This window comes from Balaenoptera physalus (genome assembly GCF_965194825.1).
Source record: "Balaenoptera physalus genome assembly, chromosome: 9".
In the NCBI taxonomy this organism is placed as follows: Eukaryota; Metazoa; Chordata; class Mammalia; order Artiodactyla; family Balaenopteridae; genus Balaenoptera; species Balaenoptera physalus.
This window is the reverse complement of record NC_138888.1, coordinates 67,268,714-67,281,725: the sequence shown is the minus strand read 5'-3', so window position 1 is coordinate 67,281,725 and position 13,012 is coordinate 67,268,714. Positions and strand designations below refer to the sequence as shown.

General features: G+C 42.7%; 1 pseudogene across 1 annotated transcript in view; it reads right to left on the bottom strand.

Moving 5' to 3' along the window:
- Positions 1-11,629, bottom strand: part of LOC309667347 (bolA-like protein 3 pseudogene) — a 101,678-nt pseudogene extending 90,049 nt beyond the window's left edge. Inside the window, exons 1-2 of the transcript in view lie at positions 11,533-11,629; positions 4,985-5,058 (exon numbers count right to left, since the gene is read on the bottom strand). The product of the transcript in view is annotated as a bolA-like protein 3 pseudogene (transcript). The remainder of the gene's footprint in view (positions 1-4,984; positions 5,059-11,532) is intronic.
- Between the last annotated feature and the right edge of the window lie 1,383 nt (positions 11,630-13,012).

The following is a 13,012-nucleotide window of genomic DNA, read 5'->3' as shown; positions in this document are numbered from 1 at the left end:
GTGGGCCCAGAATGGGGAGCATGGGTGGTGGATTTGGGGGCGTGGGCTCAGAGCAAATGAAACATGGGGAGCTTGTGAGTCACCGAACCATTTCCCACCATCATCTGATGGTGGTCTGAGTCACCATCATCCCCTGCTTGGATTACTTAACAGCTTCTTTTTTAAAAAAAAAATTTTATTGGCGTATAGTTGCTTTACAATACTGTGTTAGTTTCTACTGTACAGCAAAGTGAATTAACAATACATATACACATTTCCACTCTTTTTTGGATTTCCTTCCCATTTAGGTCACCACAGAGCACTGAGTAGAGTTCCCTGTGCTATACAGTAGGTTCTCATTAGTTATCTATTTTATATATAGCATCAATAGTGTATATATGTCAATCCCAATTTCCCAATTCATCCCACTCCCTACTTTCCTCCCTTGGTATCCATATGTTTATTCTCTACATCTGTGTCTCTATTTTTGCATTGTAAGTAAGATTGTCTATATTACTCATCCATAAAAAGGAATGAAATTGGGTCATTTGTAGAGATGTGGATGGACCTAGAAACTGTCATACAGAGTGAAGTAAGTCAGAAAGAGAGACACAAATATTGTATATTAACTCATATATGTGGAATCTGAAAAAATTGGTACTTAACAGCTTCTTAATTGGTCTTTCAGCTTTTATCCTTATCCTCTAAAGTCTGTTTTCAATAGAGCAAACCAGATTGATCTGCTTGAAACTGTAAATCAGATCTTAGTTCTCTTTTGCATAAAACCCTGTGACGCCTTCCCATATCACCCAGAGTAAAAGCCAAAGTTCCTACAAGGATTTATAAGGCCTTGTGTGATCTGCCCCCTCCCCAGCCCTAGTCCTACCATGACCCCACTTCCTATGACTCATCCTCTTATTCACTCTGCTCTGGTTCACTGTCCCCCTTGCTATTCCTCAAATAGGCCAGATGTGCGACCTTCTGAGGGTCTTTGCTCTGGCTGCTTTCTCTGCCTGGAATGTTCTTCCCCCCAGATACCTACACAGATAACTCTGTCACTTCCCTGGAATCTTTACTCAACTGTCCTCTTCTCAGGAAGGCCTATATTGACAACCTTATTTAAAATTATAACCTACATACTCTCTCTTCTGCATCCCCTCCCCCTTTCATTCCTACCTTTCTCTACCTTTCCCTTATTTCCATAGCCCTTATCATTCTCTAATATACTGTTTAGTTATTAGGTGTGCTGTTTGCAGTCCCCCCACTGGACTGTGAACTCCACAAGGGCAGGGATTAATGGATTGTTCACAAATGTACCCTGAGTGACTAGACCAGCGCCTTGTCACACAGTAAATACTCAATTTTTTTGACTGAATGAATGAATGAAAAATAAGAATTAACTAAATAAGGGTAGTGGATAAAGGCCACAGAAGGAGAGAGTATTCAGAGGAACACGTGCATGTGTGTGGAGAAGGAAGCTTGGCATACTCAAGCATGAAAAACTTGTTAGGTACTGGAAATAGCAAGTGATATGGAAGGGGTAAGACTGGAAAAGTAGGTGAAGGCCCTGACCATGTGGATCTCATAGGTTGTGTTAAGAATTTTGGTTCAGGGACAATGAAAAGCCATTTAATTATTTTAAGTGGCGGTGATGGTGACACAATTAGACTTGTATTTTTCAAAAAAAAAAATCAATAGGTGAAGGGGGACAACCAATCAAATTGCTCTTGCAGAAGACCAAGCAAGAGATGGTGGTGGCTTGGACTAGGAAGATGTTGATATAGAAGAAAGCAGTGGATGGATTCTAGAAATATTCAGACATGCCAGGATATAACACTGAACAAAGTTTGCAGGGGATAATGGAACAAAGCAGGAGACGGCCAGCCTGGCTCACAGGCTGGCTGGCTGGATGGTAGTGTCATTCATTGTGATGAGGAACACTGGGGAATGATCAGGTTTGGGAGGAGAGGTCCTGAGATCAACTGCGGACAGGGTAAATGTGAGATCTTTTTGTGAGTTGAATTGCATTCCTCAAATTTATATGTTGAGGTCCTAACCCTCAGGGACCTTATTTGGAAATAGGGTTTTTGCAAGCATAATTAGTTAAGATGAGGTCCTACTGGAGTAGTGTGGGTCTCCAATCCAGTATGACTAACGTCTTTATAAAAAGGGGAAATTTGGGGACAGAGAAAGACATACACAGAAGGAAGATGATGTGAAAAGACGCAGGGAAAAGACCACTATCCATAAGCTAAGAAGAGAGGCCTGGAGTAATAGATCCTTCCCTCACAGCCCTTGGGAGGAACCAATCCTTCCAGCACCTTGATCTTGGACTTCTAGTCTCCAGAATTGCGAGACAACCATTTATTGTTGTTCTGCCACCCAGTTTGTGGCACTTTGTTACAGCACCTCTAGCAAACTAATACAGATCCCTTTTGGCCATTTGAGTAGAGAGATTGAATAAGGAAATAAACATACGTATCTGCAGCTCAGAGGAGAGGTCAGGCCTGGAGATACACCTTTGAAGTCATCTGTATAGATAGTCATTGAACTAGCCTGCTATCCTGGGGGTGAATGGCAGGACTACTAAGACCTTCTGCAATGTCCACACCACCATACCCATGGAAACTCACCTTCTGCAATGTCCACACCACCGTACCCATGGAAACTCGCCTTCTGCAATGTCCACACCACAGTACCCATGGAAACTCACTTTTCCTTGCCATCTAAAATGATGAGAGTATAGTCCACCCAGTCCCCTCCTCCTGCCTACCACTTCCTCTCTCAGCTCTGCCATTTCTATTTTGCTCCTGTCTCCAAACTCCAGCCAGAGTTCTGCAGCATCAAACCTTCCTGTTTGGACTTTAGAGGACATATGTAGGGAGTAGATAATCATCAGTCCCTGGCTTAGTGGATGTGAAACCAGATGAAGATTCCCTGATCTTGAAGGAGGAAGAGCACATTTGGAATACTCTTCTACTGCTTGATACAGGGAGGATGACAAGAGGGTTGTTCCTTCTCAACTCTACTCCTCCCTGTGCCCCACAAAAGACATTGTGTACCCCTTTTAGCCCTCCTTTATATCAATACTGGCAGCTGTTGTTGCAGTGCCAGATCTGATGGCATGAGGCTCCTGTCTACCAGCCTCGAGGAAGATGAGGGGAGAGGGGCTATTCTGAACTCTGAATGTGGGAAGAGGTGAAGGGAAGGAGGGAAGAAGCTCCCAGGTTGTTTTGTGCTTTTTGTTTTCAGCAGTAGGCTCTACTTTTCAATTCTGGGAAAAAAAGGAAAGATCCCACTTGGTACCTCACTCTTGATAAAACTGACCTGACAGAGAGGGACAGGGTGACATAGCCAAATGGACCTAAGTCATAAAGTACAGGAGAATGTTTCCCTCCCTCCCTTCCTCCCTCTCTCCCTTTCTTCCTTCCTTCCTTTCTTCCTTCCTTCCCTCCTACTTTTTTTTTTAAGAGGGTTGAGGCAGGATGGTCAGAGTGGCCATGGAAGGAGGGGAGGAAACCCTGATTTTGGGGTAGGTAGAGTATGAGATTATAAACACTGACTGTTCTGGAGATATAAGGAAGTCCATTCTACTTTCCTCCTGGGCACACAGCTAGATGACATTTCTGAGCTTTTCCTGGAATTAGATGTGGCCATGAAATGGAGTTCTGGACAACAGACTGTGGGAAGAAGTAATATATGCCTCTTCCAAGTCTGGTCACCCAAACCTCCCATCTAACCCTCTACCCTATATCTTTCCCCAACTGGCCAAGCCACAAGAAGGAAGGAACTGAAGTTCTTAAATGTCCACATGGAAGGTTCTCTACTAACTACAAATATATATATTGGAAATATTTCATGAGAAATAAGCTTCTATTAGCTAAAACTCTGAGATTTGGAGTAGCTAGCCTTATTCTAATGAATATACCTTGTTTGTGGTTTCTTCTTCTTCCTGCCCCATACCTTTGGTGTTCCCGAATTTTCTAACTCCAACCATGTTTTCACTGTATGTATTCCTGCTGGGTGATCCCATTCATTCTCCCACCTTTATGCCGATGAGCCCTAAGTCTACTTCTCTCCACTAGACAACTCCTCTGAGTTCCAGAGCCTGTATCCAGTAGCCTAACAGACAACTTTACCTGCTCATTGATTCCTCAGGCTCAAAGTTTCCAAAATTGACCACAGTATCTTTCCCCAAACTGATTTCCCTTCTTTAATCTTAGTCTCTGTAATAGTACCGCCATCCAAACAATTTCCCAGCCAGAAATCTAGAAGTCACTCTAGATTCCAGGCTTCTCCTCCACCTCCTGCATCCAATTAGTCCAAAAGTCATATTAAAATCAAATTCCTAGATATCTTGCATCTACCTCCTTCGATCCAGTATCACTGTTCCAAGGCAATGATAATGAGGATGAATAAAAGGAAAGATTCAGGATGAGATATTTTTTCTTTCTAAAACATTATATGTTATGTTGTGTAGCAGAAGAAGGGGTTGGGCTCTGTGCACATCACTAGAAGAGAAAAATAAAGAAATTGGAAATCTCTGTCCTTTCACTCCTATGTTAGTACTTAACTAGACTCTGTCCTCCCTACCCCCTTCACCCTACACACACCGTCATTCTACCTCAACCCTGAGGAGGAAGTAGTCAGATTGGTGAATATCTAGGTGTAGACCTCAGTTGCAGGGAAAGTCAAAGGTAACCTAAGAGAAGGATCATGTAATGAATAGAATATTCTTGGGGTTTTTGTTTGTTTGTTTTTGTTTTGGATTAACCTATGGATATCTGAAGACATAAAGACCTTATGGAGCCTTGGGTTAATCCAGAAGATCTGGGTTCACTCCATATAGATATGAAAAGATCTTGCAGAGATGTGGGTTTAATGTGATGTCTTGGCCCCTGAAGTCCAAGCAGAGCTAGTGGGGTGGGATCACTGACTGGCGGGGTGTCCCTCCGGGAGTCCGTGGTGAGTTGAAACATACTGATGTCCCCAGACCCTGCCTTACACTGGCAGCTGCTGATAACCAGATTCCAGAGTAGAAGTCTAGTTCTCTGGTCTCTTTCTCATAATCTATAGTTCCTGAAAGAAAGAAAGAAATAGGAAAAAGCATTTGTTGAACTCCTTGAAAGCAGCTCTATTTGCAAACTAAAGAAGGCTGCCAGAGTCGTGCTTTGTTTGACGTACCAGCCACACTTCAACCTGGTGAGACTGTTTGTCGCTCTCTCCAGGCAGTGAAGGAGCAGTTTTTTCCAGGGCACGATCAGTGTGTGAAGGATATTTCTCTGGGGGAGTTGAAATCTCTCTTTTTTCACTTACTTTCTCTTTGTGAGCATTCCCCTGGGATTAGAATTATTCAGCGAGGTGGTCAGAGGGCTCTGTCACTGGGCAGTGTCTGCAGGGCCAGACTGCAGCATCAGCCCTACTTGAGATTTGCCACATGACAACGAGGGGTGGCCTGTCTGCAGAAATAGTAAGGTTTGCTTCAGAGCCTTTTCTAGAATTTTCAGGGGCTATTTAACCTACTTTGTACCAACTGTCTATGGCTTTCTGGTCTGAAGAGCAATTTTATTCCATTTTAGCATTCTAAATCCCAAATAAAATCCAAGAAGTGCAGTTATGCAGAGACAAAACTGTTTCAGCTAGGAGGGGAATAAATATAAGTTTTTGCTCCTCCAAGTGGAGTCTCGATTAACATCTTTAATTATGGTTTACAACACGCTAGACTTTCTATTCCTTGTCTTAGACTTTCCTTCGTTGCAAAAGATGAATCGCACAAGTCTTCTCTGTGTTCCTTTGAAAAACCATCTAGCCATCCCTTCCTCCCTCCAATTTCAAGTTCTTTCATGGGTAGAACTTTCAACAAGCCTGAAGGCTGACTGGAAAACTCTGCCATCTCGTTACTCTGTGCTTCAGTGGCTGTTAAATTGATAGTTTCAGAGTGGATATCAAACTATCCACTCTATCAGTGTTTTTTAAAACAGGGAAAAAGATAACAGTCTGTCTAAATCAACGTGACACCTCTCTGACAGGTGTGTCTTGATCGCTTTCTCCCAATGTATCCATTCCTTTTGACTCTCTCCACTTCTCAGTGGCTATCTAAGTCCAACAGGGCTTGTCATTTCATGAAAATTACTCCCCACTTTGCTTAGGTTGCTCTTAATTTTGTGTCCTTCTGTATTTACCTCAGGGCCAAGGATTCACCATGGGCTTTACTTCCAACCGACACAGGCTGGAATTTCACAAGGCAGACGGAATCTTGGTTTTTCTTCTCAGTAGAATTCTATTTGCGGCACACGCCTCTCCTTCTCTGCTGAATTCCCAGCCACAGTTCTCAGGGAGGGCAGCTGCCGCTCTGAGCCTCTTTGGATTTTTCTTTCATACTCTCTTCACATATCGAACTCTTTCTGTCTTGAAAGGTTCTCAGTCTCCACTGGCCGGGGGAAGGTGGAACATATCAGAAGTTGGCAGAGTTGCAGTGCTCTGTGCTTTGAACTTGTAAAATTCTTTTTAAAAGTCTAAATCTTTAAAAGAAAGAAAAGAAGCTTCTGGTACATTTAGACAATGCAGTAACAGGGATGACCCGAGTTTAAAGATAAGGGTTAATGCTGTGATGTCAGTTCTTGGGCATAACTTCCAGGGAACCTTTAGCTTCGTCCAAGCTCTCTGATTTTAAATGTCTTTCAAGGTAATCTTTTTGTGTCTGAAAAAATAAGAAAATACAAAGCACAGGATTTATGACTCTTCAGTAATTTATCCTAAAGCATACAAGCATAATATTTTGTTGTACCCCTAGAAGCCTCTCTTCACAGATAAGATTCAGCATCATGCACTGCTACTGTTACTACCGCCCCTGCACTCTGACAACCTCATTAGAAAAAGGAAGTGCAATGAAGATGTCCACTCTCTTCCCTCTCAATTACGCTGTTTCTGTTAAGACGCACAAACGGTTAGCACAGGCAGATTCCTTGTCCGGCTATGATTTTAGGATCACCTCTTGACTGCTTGTGATTTAACTCAACAACCAGGGAATATAAATGTTGCCCTACCAATGATTCACAGAGTGCCTGGGCAGAAACCCTCTCTTCGGCTTAATGTCATCATCTGAAAAATAAGTATAAAAATAATGTCATGGGGTTTGGGATTAACAGATACCCACTACTATAAATAAAATAGATAGACAACAAGGACCTACTATATAGCACAGGGAACTATATTCAATACCATGTAGTAACCTATAATGGAAAAGGATCTGAAAAAGAATATATATGTGTATGTATATATATATATATATATACACACACACACACATTATATATATACATATATGTATAACTGAATATATAGCTGTATATATATATATATTATATATGTATATATACACATTATGTATAAACATATGTATAACTGAATCACTTTGCTGTACACCTGAAACATTGTAAATCAACAATACTTCAATGAAAAAAATAATGTCATAGTAATCATGACAACAGAACTTTTTTAAAAGCACATTACATATGTGACCAGTTGGTTCTAAGATATGTATGAAGTAGAGTTTCTTTTTTGCCCATCTGTCCTCCTGAAAACCTGTCCTTTGCTCCGTATGTGCTCATGGACCTCACTCCTCCATCACCACCCCCGTTCCCCCGATCCGTCTTCTCTGTCAATGTGTTTATCTCAGTTACGTACTGAGAGAAAATATCTGATTACGTCAGCTGACACTGGAGTTGGGTCTCTTAACCTGGGGTTTATGAACCCCTAAAATTACATGCAAGATTCTGTATTTGGGGATCTACGTCCCTTATTCGGTAGAAAGGAGCCGCCACTTCCATTTGATTCTCAAAATATTCTAGGACCCCCAAGTGATTGAAATCACTGAAAAAATATTTTCATTAGGAGAATTTGCTGATTTAAATTCTCACGTGTTCAATGGTGGCATTTCAGGAAGTTTAAGGAAGACGGTTTGAGGCTCGTGTCGGGGGCACGCCTCCAGTCCCCCTAGTAGCTGTATCATAATTCCGTACATTCATAGTGCTTTAGAATCTTCAACTTGCTCCATTTTAGAGCACTTTACTTTCTGAGCGATTTTGTTTGGCCCATGCCCTGTTAAATGTACACGTAGCTCTTGGGTGCTGAGTCTGTCCCTCATGGACTCAGCGGTGTGCACTGCGGGTCTGGGGACACTGCTCTTCTGCTACGAACTTCAGATTATTTAGGAAGTGGAGGCTTGGGGGAGTCGCAGGTCAATTTTTATTCCACTCGTTTGTTAATTTGGGAAACAGGAATTTTGCCTAAATGACCCAAATGGCTAAAAAAAAATCAATATTTATCCTTTGAATAAGGAAAAGAAAAACAAAAATTTGCTATGTTTATATTTTGTAGGTTTTAGCGTCAGCAAGTCAGTACAAATTACTGAGAATCAACACTCTAAAACTTAGCCCTTAGTTTGATGTAAGGAATGGATATGAATTAAGGTCCAGAGGCTGGGGCAATTGATGCAGCTGTACCAACATAGGCTTCAGGAGATTTTATAATGATGTGCTATTCAAACTAGCTTCTTTCATGGCAACTCCTAAGACAGAATGCTTTGCCTGAAAAAAATGTAGTTTTTAAAAAGCATATCTTGATCCCGTTTGTAGAAGAATTCTCTCTGGGATCTTCACGAAGTCCCTTGGAAGGAATCACCATTGTCTGAAGAAAAGAAAGTGGTCAGGTGTGACTTTTAATAGAGAAGGGCTGCCTGCCAATACTCAATTCCTCTCTATCTGTCTCAAATCTGCGAGGGTAGCTGGTTGAGGAGTTTGTCCTCGGACAGATTAATCTGAAGCCAAAGAATTGGGGGAGGATTGAATTTTGAGTCAAAGATCTGAGATAGTTTTTCCTTGAGTTAATTAGAACACTTATTCTAGGAAAAGTAACTGTATCAAGAACATTCCTCCTCAATCATCAGCTTATAGCTCACGTCTGGTGACATGAGTGCTCCTCCAAATGATGACTGCTTGTCAGAGAGACAGCTTTCCTTACCTGGCTTTTGCACAGACTCGGAGTTTAGAGACAGGTCTCACAAAAGCTTTTGCTGTGTGATTTATTTAAAAGAAAGAAAAAAAAAAAAAACTTGTCTCTTCATAACTGACCGAGAAAAGGGAATTCAGAAGAGATGGAGAGTTCTGTCATATGCTTTACAGACATTCCAGACAAGCCTGGAACAACAGCCCATTTAAATAACCACTCTATGGATCCATCAGACTGAGTGGAGACATGCCTCAGCAACCTCTCTCCGTCTCAAGACCCAGCTCTTGGGGCAAAGAAGGGTCTGCAGTCAGTTCATACCTGGGAACTCATCTGAAATGAGGAGGCTGGAAAGGGAATTGAACAGAACAGGCTGCGACAGAGTTGAATTTTATCTCTGCTGTTACACAGAAGCATATGGTTTCCGCCCACAGGAAAAATCCGCTTCTCTTCTGGCTGCCACACTAATGCATGCATGAAGGGGAGAGACTTTGCTATCAAATGCATCGCCAGAGTTTGCATCTGTGATTAAGGCTTTCTGCTTGCCCCGCATCCACTCCCCCAGGAGGTTTAAAGGAACTGCCAAAAGTTGTGCCTGTTTTGCTCAGATAGTGGGCAGTTGGGTGCTTGTTGTTTAACAGTTTATAACATATCTATAGGTTGGGTCAGTGTCCTAACTTCATTCATCCTTTAATTCTGCTTTTGTGCTAACAAAATAATTACAGGACAGACTTAGAACTTGGAGTTTAATAGAGAAGTCTTTTATGGTAATTACTGGTGGCAACGAATCTGGTTTTATTGACCACAGATAAGGAAATTCTTGGCTTCCTCTGTTATTTACCACGAGGTAGTGATCATAGTGCTAGGGGCTAGATGGAAATTCTGCTTTCTCCATTTTACAGATGGGGAACATGGAGGCTGTGTTACAGGACATAAAGTGTCTCAGTAGTTTTGGTTGAGGGTGGATGTTAGCGTGCCCATGGAAGAAAATATGATGGAGGCTTTCAGGTAATGGAAGGAAAACTCTTTTAGTTGAACTCGGAGCAGAATTTGCTCTCTTCCTTGAAACAGCCAGAAAGGCTCATTTCAGCCGCCATCCTAGTACACAGGCACAAGGGAGGGTTGGCATTTGCAGCAGGTACATTTCATATTGAACTTTTAGGGCAAGAGTTATGTGCTCTGACTTCCTAGCATTTGCACGAATCCTTTCATTAGCATAGCACAAATAGCTAACATTTTAGAAATGCAGTTGATTTAAACTTTTATCTCCATGTTGGATCTTGGAACAATTGTCCAGAGAGAAACCAAGAGTTTTCTGCTATCATCAGCACCAGTGCAAGGAAGGGACGTGTCACCTGGATGACATGGGATGCCTATCAGTTCTGAGGCAGTGATGTAGCACGGGACATAGAAGGGACTGCAGGCAGCTCTCATTTGAGAACTGGAAGCCTGCTGGAAAGGGACGTGAACGTTTCCCCTCCTATAAGTCTTTTCTTGACTAGGGAATTCACCAATGGCCCCCTGAGGAAGGCATGCAGATGGTCCCAGAATTACCTTATAGATTTGCAAGATACTTCTGTTTGTTTGTTTGTTTGTTTTTTTAACATCTTTGTGGGAGTATAATTGCTTTACAATGGTGTGTTAGTTTCTGCTTTTCTGGTGTGTTTTTGTACAGGTTAATTCTTTGGTAAACTCTATAGGGTTCATTTCAGAGTTTTCTCAGTTAATTTTCTTGGCTGCCTTTATAAGTTGCCAAGTTAGCAATTTGGTTGTGAAGGAGAAGGGTCTGTACCAGTTGGGTCCCACACTGACATTCAAGTTAAAAATTTGTAGAGTGGACCAGGTAAGTCTCATTCCATACGGATGGGAGGCAGAACAAAGCCTGAAATTATGATCATGTGGTGTCAAGTGAAGTGGTGTCAAGTGAAGAACCAGCACTTACTCTGTTGCTGGAATTTTTCAGAGAGTCAAATTCTAAATACGTGTTCTTTCTGCCACTGTCAGCAGCAGCCTTCTAATAGTCCTGCCTGTCTCAGCCTTGCCCCACTGTGGCCTAAGGGATCGTGCTCATTTCTTTGCGTGGCACGAAAGGCTCTTGGTGGTCTGGCTCCTCTGTCGCTTCCAGCCACATCTCCCTCAGGTCTCTAACCATGGCACTCTCTGGCCCATCAATCCTGAAGCACTCGGAGTTTTCCCAGCATGCCCTGCTGTGCCTTGTCCCTTTGCAGATGCTCGTCTCTCTGCCTGGAATCCTTCCCCCTTTCCCACTGGCCACCTGGCAGGTGCCTACTTGATCTTAAAGCGGCAGCTCAGGCATTTGTCTCTCTGTGGACCTTCTAGACACATGCGCTTGCTCAAAATATGAATGAACAAGAAAATGAGTGAATTAGTGAACAAGAGTGAATGAGTGGGCTGGCTGTTGCTGCTCCTCTTTCCTAAGAAAGGTCCCACAGAAGTCCCAAAGACAGTGCTGCCCAGAGAAACGTTATGATACACTTGTAATTTTTGAGTCAATGCTTTAAGGGTTGGAGGAAACGTGGCACTTACTGGCCCAACTTGACAAACTGCATTTCCCATTCTGCTTCAGAGTGACTTTAAGATTGATTTCTTCATCCTCTCTAATATCACCATCAGCATCTGACATCTAACCTTTACAAAATCAAAAATGATGAAAGCTAAATAATTCAGCGTGGAGAGCTCCCTGGGAGACAAATAGACTGTATGCAGTAGAAGTGTGGTTGTGTGAATGTCATCTCTCTCAGTTGTTAAGTATTTGTGTTTCTGAATAGGCTCTAACATCTCTGAAGACCAGGCCTTCAGAGGTAAAGTCAGAGATACTGTTTTTTATTTCCTACATGAAGAATATATCCCCTAGTCATTTCTTTTTTCTTCTTTGAAAGATGTTCAGTTAGTGAAACTTTAGCCTGTTAACTGCAGAGGTGCATGTGTCACAGAGCAGTGAAGCACCAGATATACCGCGGAAATACGGCGGAGGGAGGGAGAGGGTGCGTCCAGCTGTGATGAGGAAAGGTGTTTTAGGACCTGGGGTGTGCAGTGCACAGCTGAGGCTGAATCTTTGTCCTCTTCCTCTCATCCTTCACTTCAGTGTGATGCCCCCAAGATGGGTTGCCACGTTTTTTTACAGGGATCTTACACAAGGTCAAATTGTGATCTCCCTTCCTCACATGGCATTTTGCACATTTGGGATTATCTGTGGAAAGTTAAGTCCTCAATCGATGTTCTTCCTTAACACAGCAGGCTCCCTGGGTGGGAGTGGGGGCAAGGTGTAGTCTCCGGAATTTAGAATATTTGCTACGAATGAATTTTAACACAGCCCAAATAAATCACATGTGAGGGGTGTGGATAACCACCGTCTCTCTTCATGGTATCCCGGAATAGGTGCACCATCCCACCCCATTAGGCATTTGGGCTCCATGCCCTTCTCTTAGGGCTATGGGATGTTAAGAGCTGGTAGTACTTTGCTCAGAGCGAGTGAGACAGGGAATGAGCCATGTCCAGGGCACACGGAGGCATCACTCCTATTGGGCAGTGCCAAACCAGGAGCTGCTGCTCATGAGGGGCCATCCTTCGGCCTTCATGCCGGAAGGACCCTGCACAGTCACTACTCTCTGGGCCTCTGTGAAGGGTGGTGCGCTCCCTCCAATGAAGAGTGAGCATCTGTGGATGACTATTCTGCTCCCGCTTGGCTCTTGGGCACTGGAAGCCTTTTGCTAAGATGTGGCTTGTCCTTGTCTGCATAGCTCCTCAGATCTTGCCCCTTCCCCAAGAGCCCCAAACCTTTTTTTTTTTCTTTTCCTCCTGGTCTCCAACACAGTTGAAATATTCTTCTAGTTTTGGCACCTAATATAGTCTCTTAACTGGGTTTAGGCTTCTGGAAACCAAATCATATTTTTGAATATATCCCTCCCCTGAGGCAAGGGACACAGAATTAAGAAGCTGTTTTAATAGGCAAGTTGGTGGGGGAGAAAATATTTTATTAATATTTCACAATATTATCCCACCTTAT